This window comes from Dendrobium catenatum, unplaced genomic scaffold (genome assembly GCF_001605985.2).
Source record: "Dendrobium catenatum unplaced genomic scaffold, ASM160598v2 fragScaff_scaffold_1148, whole genome shotgun sequence".
In the NCBI taxonomy this organism is placed as follows: Eukaryota; Viridiplantae; Streptophyta; class Magnoliopsida; order Asparagales; family Orchidaceae; genus Dendrobium; species Dendrobium catenatum.
Genome location: NW_021319610.1, coordinates 917,466 through 925,969, shown reverse-complemented (window position 1 = coordinate 925,969; position 8,504 = coordinate 917,466). Strand labels below are relative to the sequence as shown.

At 34.4% G+C, this 8,504-nt stretch overlaps 1 long non-coding RNA gene across 1 annotated transcript; it reads left to right on the top strand.

Moving 5' to 3' along the window:
- The first annotated feature begins 369 nt into the window (after window positions 1–369).
- Window positions 370–5,286, top strand: LOC110102009. The gene is made up of 3 exons (XR_002303767.2): window positions 370–449; window positions 565–605; window positions 4,948–5,286. It is a non-coding gene; the product is annotated as an uncharacterized LOC110102009 (long non-coding RNA).
- The last annotated feature ends 3,218 nt before the right edge of the window (window positions 5,287–8,504 follow it).

Genomic DNA, 8,504 nt, shown 5'->3' with positions numbered 1-8,504 from the left:
AATATTTTTGGAGTGCTGGCATCTCATTTTCTTCCACTGACTTCATCATGTATTGTCAGATTTAAGATAAGTGCAATTTTGTTTCTTTTTTTTGGTTTTTTTTCCTTCTTTGGTCAATGTCGAAGTAATTAGATTGAGGAATTTGATTTAAAAACCTTGTAATGTGCCCCATTACATTTGATTCACATGGAATTTTGCCCTAAGGTTTTACATTTACAGTAATATTATTACCATGAATTTTTTGCTGATTATCTTTTAATGAAGGAATTTTACTGTACATATTTAGCATGCAGATAATCATTATATTTGTTAGGTAACATTTTTTTCCTGATTATTTTATCATGCAAAAGAATGCCTGTTTGTCTTGTAACAGGCATGTATTGGTACAAGGGTGGTTGCTAGTGAGAGTCTATCAGCAATTAGGAAAGATGTCCTATCAAAGTGTTACGGTATAGTACAATACCTTGAGATATTCTGATGTCATTTTGCAATTTCGAATAATATATGGCCAATGTGTCTGGATGTTCGATTTAGATTTTCAATTATACGTCTTTTTGTTTGTAGGGGGCGACATTACTAGGAAAAAGAAGCTGCTTAAGAAGCAGGTCATTTGCTTTTCATGCTCAAATTACCACCTCATTCCATGCTAGTCTTATTAAATTGGTATAATCTTTGAACAGATTATCTCCAAGCTCATTGAAGTATGCAGTACTAAAAACCTTGAATCTATCTTTTCATTTTGCATTTGGAATTTAAATTAATTATAACGTCTCATTTGCAGTTTATTCTTTTGGTCACATATGGATTTTGTCCACGGTAAATTTTTTTTTTCTTTATAAGTTTATCAAATACAAGAATACTTTGTTGAAATAGTAATGACTGTCCGAGAAATAATCTATATAGTGAAATTTTCTCAGCCCCACAAAAAGGATTTATTTCATGGATTTGTCGGAGGGAGTAAGTCTTAAATTTTAATCAGTAAAGGAATAAAATCTCCAGCAGTGATAGAGAGGTGGTGGCCAAAATAAATAGTTTGGTCAATAACAGTGATAACTAAACAAATACTAAATCCGAGGACATAGAGCACAAGTCAACATAACTCTGGGACAGCACAACACTTGAATATGAGCCAAAAAAAAGAGGAAGCAAGGCAGGCGAGGACAAATCTCTAAACGGAAAGTACCATTTGCAAAGGAAATCATCATTGGCAGATGCCTGAACAATTCCCCATGCAGTGAAGGGCTCATGGGAGAGTGAAGAAAATGATTTCGACTGGAAATTTCTGTTATCAAAATTAGTTAATTGATTGCGAGCACATTTTATTGTAAAAAAAAAAGATCCATGCACTTGAATAATTGACTCTTGTGACATTTTCATAACTAAAAAAAATTTCACTTTGCAAATCCAGGTTAGTAAATTCTAAAATATTAACTAGTTAACTTGAATGAACTTATCGAATCATAAGTCATGTAATTGGAACAGAAGTATTTTCATTCGTGTTTGGAATGGAAATTATTTACAACGCTGAGGTGCTTGCAGTGTTTTTTGAAGGCTAGTTGATCAGTTTCTGTGGCATTTGGACAAGGAGAGGTGATGTAGTGTGGTCATGGCTTGACGATTAGTTTATGATGCTTTTACATTTTGGTCATGTATTAGGATAAGGTTGTCTTTTTTATTATGTTCAGTAAGCCTCTTATTATTAATAGAGTTGCCATTGGGATGAGATGGAAAATAATGATGGAATGATGATGATTTTCTCCCAAGTCTCCCTTTTTCTTTCTCTTTCCTCCATTTCCCTTTCCTCTCCTCTACAACCCAACCCCTTTCTCTTTCATTACAAGAAAATGGCTGTTTACCAGCTGAATTTCTGGGGTGGCATCCTAACCAGTGTAAATTACGCTGGAAAATAAGCGGTGGCATATCCGGCGAAAAACCGCCGTAAAATTACCAGCGGAAAAAAACGGTCAGTTTAACCACCGGAATATATGAAACCGGCGTGAAGCATCGGTGAAAAATACACCGAAGATTACCAGCGTAATTTCTAGCGAATATTTCGCTGGCTTACTTAAACCTGACGAAATGTATATGGCGTAATCCTTTAAAGTGCATAATGTTGGTCATTAAAAGAGAAGCATAAAGTTAAGTGTTAAAGAAATGAGAATTCTTAGATAAAATGGCGGCAATGACCTAATTAGAATGAGTGAATGTTTTAGAATTCTCTAGTCAATTGTTCTAAGCTTATTTAAAATGATGGGGATATTATTAGAAGAATTCAAGTTGGATGGTTGAAGTGGATGAATCCATCGTGCATATTGTGTGATAGAAAAGTATTCCTCAAACTTAAATAAAAATTGGCATTAAAAAAGTAGAGGTATTATATTTCACTTATGTTAAGAAAGGTGTAGAGGTATTAGATTTGGCTTATGTCGATTAATTCGTCGGAATATCTTTGGCGCAAACAATGTTATCATTTAGGCACCCCCTTTAAGACATATACACGTCTTTCTTGGCGTGGTAGGATTAAAGGCCATGGTCGCGGTGTCACCCGACACCAACTGTACACGCCTTTCTTGACGTGGCGGACAGGCTAAGACTCTTTGTATTTTCTCTAAACGGGGGAGACGTCGGGAGGCTGCTAGATTTTTTTTGACAGGGTACCTGTATGAAATAACACCATTCGATTTACAAATAAAATTAAAATCCATCTATTTTCCTTCAACATATTTTACAAAAATATCGAATATCTTTATATTATATATAGGTTATATTATAGATATTAAAAATCGAACAAGTTGGGTGTATAACCGATCAACGTAAGGACGAAAGACGTTAAGTCGTTAACATATGAGTTTGTTTATGGGGTAAATTTGTTCATTCAAACAGTTTGTCAACTACCCAGCTTCATCTCAGATGAAAAGTTTTGATGTCCATGTTCTAAACATAAAAATCAATTGCACTTTAGACTAGATGATGTAATTGTTGATCTATACTGCAGAGGGTTTATACCAGAATATTAGTATTGGAGTTCTCTTAGTGAGTTCGAGCTACATTTTGACTCTCGATGCAACCCATCTACAAGTTCAAATATAGCTGATAAAAAAAATATCCGACTAGATCTTGAAGACTTAGTTCATGATGCAACTGGAGCACCATTTAAACAATATACATAATATATCAAATAAGGAGACACGAATATTATATCCCCCGTGAATGTTTTAATCAATTTGTTGAGCTGCTTAAGGAAACCAACCCAGCAGATACCATAATTCCTAAGATTTATATCGAACAAAAAAGGGGTGCACCAAGGTTTCTGAAGGATTGTCGGCGGATTATCCGCCGGAAGCAGCCACACGATGAAATGGAATCGAGTTTCCGGCAAAAACTTTCCGCCGGTATTTCCGACGGATAATACGCCGGATGTTTTCGTCGTTAACTATCCGTTGAAACCATCCAGTAGATTATCCGCCAGCATTTATGGCGGAAAGTTTATGCTGAAAATTCCCGTGCAGAATACCCCGGAATTCCTTCCAAGAAAACGACGTCTTGATTTCGGTTTTTCTGCCGGTAAGTCTGCCAAAAATATTTCCGGCGGATTTTTTTCGACGGAATAAATTTTCTGACGCACAAATTATCGTCGGACAACTTTTGGCCAGAAATTTACCAGGGGGATTTTATCGGCGAAATTTCATGTTAACTGGCAAATTTATATTGTTTCCTATCCATTTATATTATTTCCTTTTCATCTCCTATCTCCTTCCTCTACTATCTCTCTATATCTCCTGGCCAATCTCTTCTTTTTCTCCTCTCATCATCAGTGCCACCACCTCATCATCACGACCACCACTCCAAGGAAAGCTCATGGGCATCCATGGGCATCCATGGGCATCCATCATCAACCAAGTGCAAGCTCACGACAAACTCCCCCTTCTCCATGTCTCCTCCATCCATTGAAGAACTTTGGTTAGGCATTAGAGCATAGGAACCCATTTGATGTGATTCCAAATCCAAACTCATGGATTATGATGGTTTCAAGAGGTTAGGCCATAACACCTTCCACAACTCACAGGCGAGTGACCTTAATAAGGTGTTTCCTAAGTGAGATAATTTCATCTAGTGCTAAGAAATTAGACTAGTGACTAGTGTATTTCCTTAATTGGAGGGGTACTTCTATATAGGATGATTAGTTATTTTTTTGTGATAATATATAAAGTGCACAGTAGTTGGAGATATAAGCAATGCATATTAGCAAACAAGTTAGATCACGGTGAAAGATGCAAGTTTGAGAGTAGTAAAACTTTGAGAAAGGAGGGTGATAAATCCAACTATGAGGAAAGAGCATAGATAATGTTGAGGATAGAATAGGAAGTAGTGAAATTAGATTGTTTCGAGGTTACCTATACTACAAACTCAAATAGTTTAATTATATATTTTTAAAATACTTTATGGGTATTTATTTGAGACAGATCTATATAGCAAGTTCTTAAATGCAATGAAATTTGAAAAAATCCAATAGATATTAACTTTTCATCATAAGCAAATAGAAGACTATTTCCTAACCCATGGCCATTTCTTGCATAAATGGATCCAAGTTCTTTTTTGGTTAATAATTATCTACTTGCAAAAATTCTGAGCATTGAAATGATATCCTCATCATTCCTAATTTACAAAAAACTTGTATCTTTGTCATCCCTCTCTCATTTCCTACTGGCATATCTTCTAAGTTAACGCAGAAGTTCTTTGAGTATATGCATGTACAAAATGCTGGAAATTCTATTAAGGCTTCATTTAGGACGGCTTTGTTTCTGCTTTGTAAAGTTGCTTTCTTGTACGAGAAAACTGCTTTTCAAAGCATAAAAAAGTCGTCCCAAACGAAGCCTAATTCTCTCATTGACAATTAAGTTGTTAAGAATTCATATTGCATTTACAAGGCTCCAAAATTTTGATCAGGCCGAAGGCAAGAAGAGAATGAAAGCAATTGGCAAGGTCGAAGTGCCCCAAGAAGCCTTCATGGCTGTCCTGAAACTTGAGAAGGAGGTGATATGATAACTGTGATCGTATTTAATCCATGGAGTTGCTTCGTTTGGTCACCGTGGAACTTCCGTTCAGGGTTTGGCTCTCTCATCATTTCACATGAAATCCTCTTCATTGATCTCCCTGTGGAAACTCACCACCATATTTTATTGACATAAGCAGTCCTATGGTGAGCATTATTTCACATTTTGTTCCCTTTTGCAAGAGTTTCTTTAGGAAACTTCTAATTATGTACTATTATTATCTTGTATTGATTGTATAAAATTTGATGGATCCACAAAAAAAAAATGTACCCAAACATTCTAATGAAACAAATTATGGGTATCTCAAACTCTTAGATTTATATTGAGATTAGTGTTCGATACTAATAAGTGTTTTGAGATTTATTCTGATGTATTTTGTATTTGAGTATGTTATAATTTTTTCTTTCAAAAAATTAAAGGGTAAGTTTTTTTTTTTTCTTAAGTTGTATAGTTTTAGTTTTAGTTGGTTAGTCTTAGGTGGTAGTTTTAGCTAATGTTAACTGCAAATCTCAAGTTTTTTTTTTTGTTTGTTTTGAGTTTTTGTGAAACAATTTTTTCGTTCATGAAAGTGGTGTTTGTTCGGTCGAGATAATGTTACTTACAAAGAAAATATGAGATTTTGTGAAAATATGGTGATTGAGTTTGTGATAAAATTTTTGGGAGGATTATATGATGTTATTTAAAAAATGTGAAGTTTTGTAAAAAGTTTGTTTTAATTTTCTTTTATTGCAAATGCACTTAAATTTAAAAAAATTTGGGTGCACGCAAGTTTTATTATTTTTAGAGAAATCAAATCTAGTCTTTGTTTAATCACTAGATGTCATTGGATGTTTTGTCAATTAGTAGAATGCAAGCATGAGCTCTGGAAGTTCTTGGATTGTTCTGATGTATGGTGGTCAGTTATGCATGGATGCTAAGTATGCACCGATGTATATTGGGGGTAGTTATTTCCCTATGCATATATCAAGTAACTCGAAGGTATAACAGCTTAAGTTGATTGTTCTCAAAAGGGCTTTAGAATGACACGTCAAAGTATATTGTAACGTTAGTGTGTCGTTGCCAGTAGGAATGAGTTTATTGCTTGTAATGTTGAGGATGATGATGTTTGCGATATGGTGCTATTGCATGCTGTTAGTCAAATTCTTATACTTTATGTGGAGGTTGCAGAGCAACCCGATTCCAATAAGTAATCTTGAGCAGAATTTGAAATCCCAATTTCTTCATTCATTTTATTCGAAGGATCATGATATGGATGGTTCTTTATTTGCATTATGTCAAGGAGGCATATTATGTTCAGTGGCGGAACCACTTTAGGTTTAGGGTGGGCAATTGCCCCCCTCAAAAAAAAAAAATTTTTATAGAGAAAAAAAATTTTTGCTCCTCCTAAAAAACTCTTTTGTTCTAATTTGTCCTAAAATGTCTATATATTTCTTTAAATTTAATTCTAATATTTTATTTTGTGTTTTTCATGACAATTTAATTATACTTTTTTTCTTTATTTTTCTTGTTTAATTTTTTTAAATAATTTATGTATTGTACTTGGCCCTCCTCAAAATTGAAGCTGGTTCCGCCCCTGATTATGTTGTAGAGGAAGGAGCAGGACCTTCTAGTCGGCAACCTTTAAGTTTGGATGAAGTGTATGAAACAATGAATAGTGGATCTAGCAAGTATAAATCAGACGATGATGATAATGAATTTATCCCTCCTTAATATGATTGAAGCAAATTTAGATGTAAATGGTGATATACATGTGGTCGTTCAAAGTTATTGTTATATGATCATTGACACTGAGGAAGGCATAATTGCGAAGAATGATTTCGTACGTATATGTAGAAGTACCCATGAATGGGATCAAGAAATAACTTTTGATGTTGGGGACTCGCAAAAATAAATAGAAGAGAATTTTCAATTTCAAAAGAATTAGTAGATGGGGATGCATTTTTAGTAAGAAAGCAAACTTAAAATTTACATTGCAAGGATAGACTATCATCAATAACATAGAGTAAACTGTTTTTTCCTCAAACAAGCAGAAGCTTATAGTTTTTTTTTTTTTTTTTTTTTTTTTGCAACATACAAGTCCAATCCTTATCGCGGATCACTGTCGGAGCACTCTATCTAGAAGGTGTCACCCCACTCTCTTCCAACTGATCAATGGAACTCGTGACATCATATTTCCTCAGTTAAAAGATAAATCGGGGCAACCTGAGTTCGAAATCTTTGCGGTGTACGGAACCCAAGTCACTTATGTTGTGGCAATGAAGTGAGGAAATAACGATTAGTATTTCAAATAAAAAACCTAATGCAATAATAAAATATAAATGAATATTAATCAATCTGTCAAGCACATCTCTATATGTGGCAATATTTTTAATCAGTAAGTGCCTTAAGCGGTCCTTGTTCCATCTGTGGACAATCTAATATTAATTTCTACAACAACCTTATAAAGTATAAATGTTATAGTTACATGGGAAAGTTTTCATACCTGGCACCTACACTTAGACCGTCAAGCTGAGATGGGTATGGAACATGAAGTGAAGGTTTGCCCACATGAACATGCTCCCACGCCCATATTTACAATAACTAAATGCTAGGGCTGCAAGCGAACCAAACGTTCGACAAGCTACTCGTTGTTCGGTTCGATTAAAGCTCGTTTAATTAGCTAAACAACCAAACTTGAATAATATTTTAAATACTCGATTCTTAAATAAACAAACTTGAACACTAACGTATTCGGCTCATTTATGTTCGCAAACAACATCATTTGAAGTTCGTGAATAAGCTTGACATTAAGCTCGATAAAAGTTTGATTCGTGTTCGATTTTAAACTCGTGAATAAGCTAGATAAAAATAATTAATATTTGACTATAAAATTAATAAATATAAATAATCATTGCCTTTATTACATAGACAATTGCTTTCATTATAAATGTGTTTGTTCATAGATATGTTCATGAAAGTATTTGTTTGATAGTTAAAAAAAATTCATTAAATATGTTCGCGAGCAAGTTAGATAAGCACTAAACGAACGAACATGAACTAAACATGAACCGAATATGAACACTCATTAATTTAAATGAACCCAACATGAACACAAACAATAAAGCTCGAACAAACATGAACCAAACTTGAACAAGCTGATATTAAATGAACACAAACATGAACACTCACATACTCGACTCGGCTCGGTTCGTTGGCAGCCCTACTAAATGCGGTATGTTATATTTTTCCTTTTGGGCCTAGTGGCTTCAATCAACTCCCTGTATAAATGGGCTAAGACAGCACCTCCAAGTAAGCAGGTCTTGAAAATTAGAATACCCTCCAGTAACAATAAGTATTGTAAATAAATCTCAGATCCTAAAGTGTCAAGTCAAAGGTGGAATCCAACCATGAATAAAATATATGCTCACAAAATTCTCAAGAAATCTATCTCTAATAGGTCAAGATATGAAT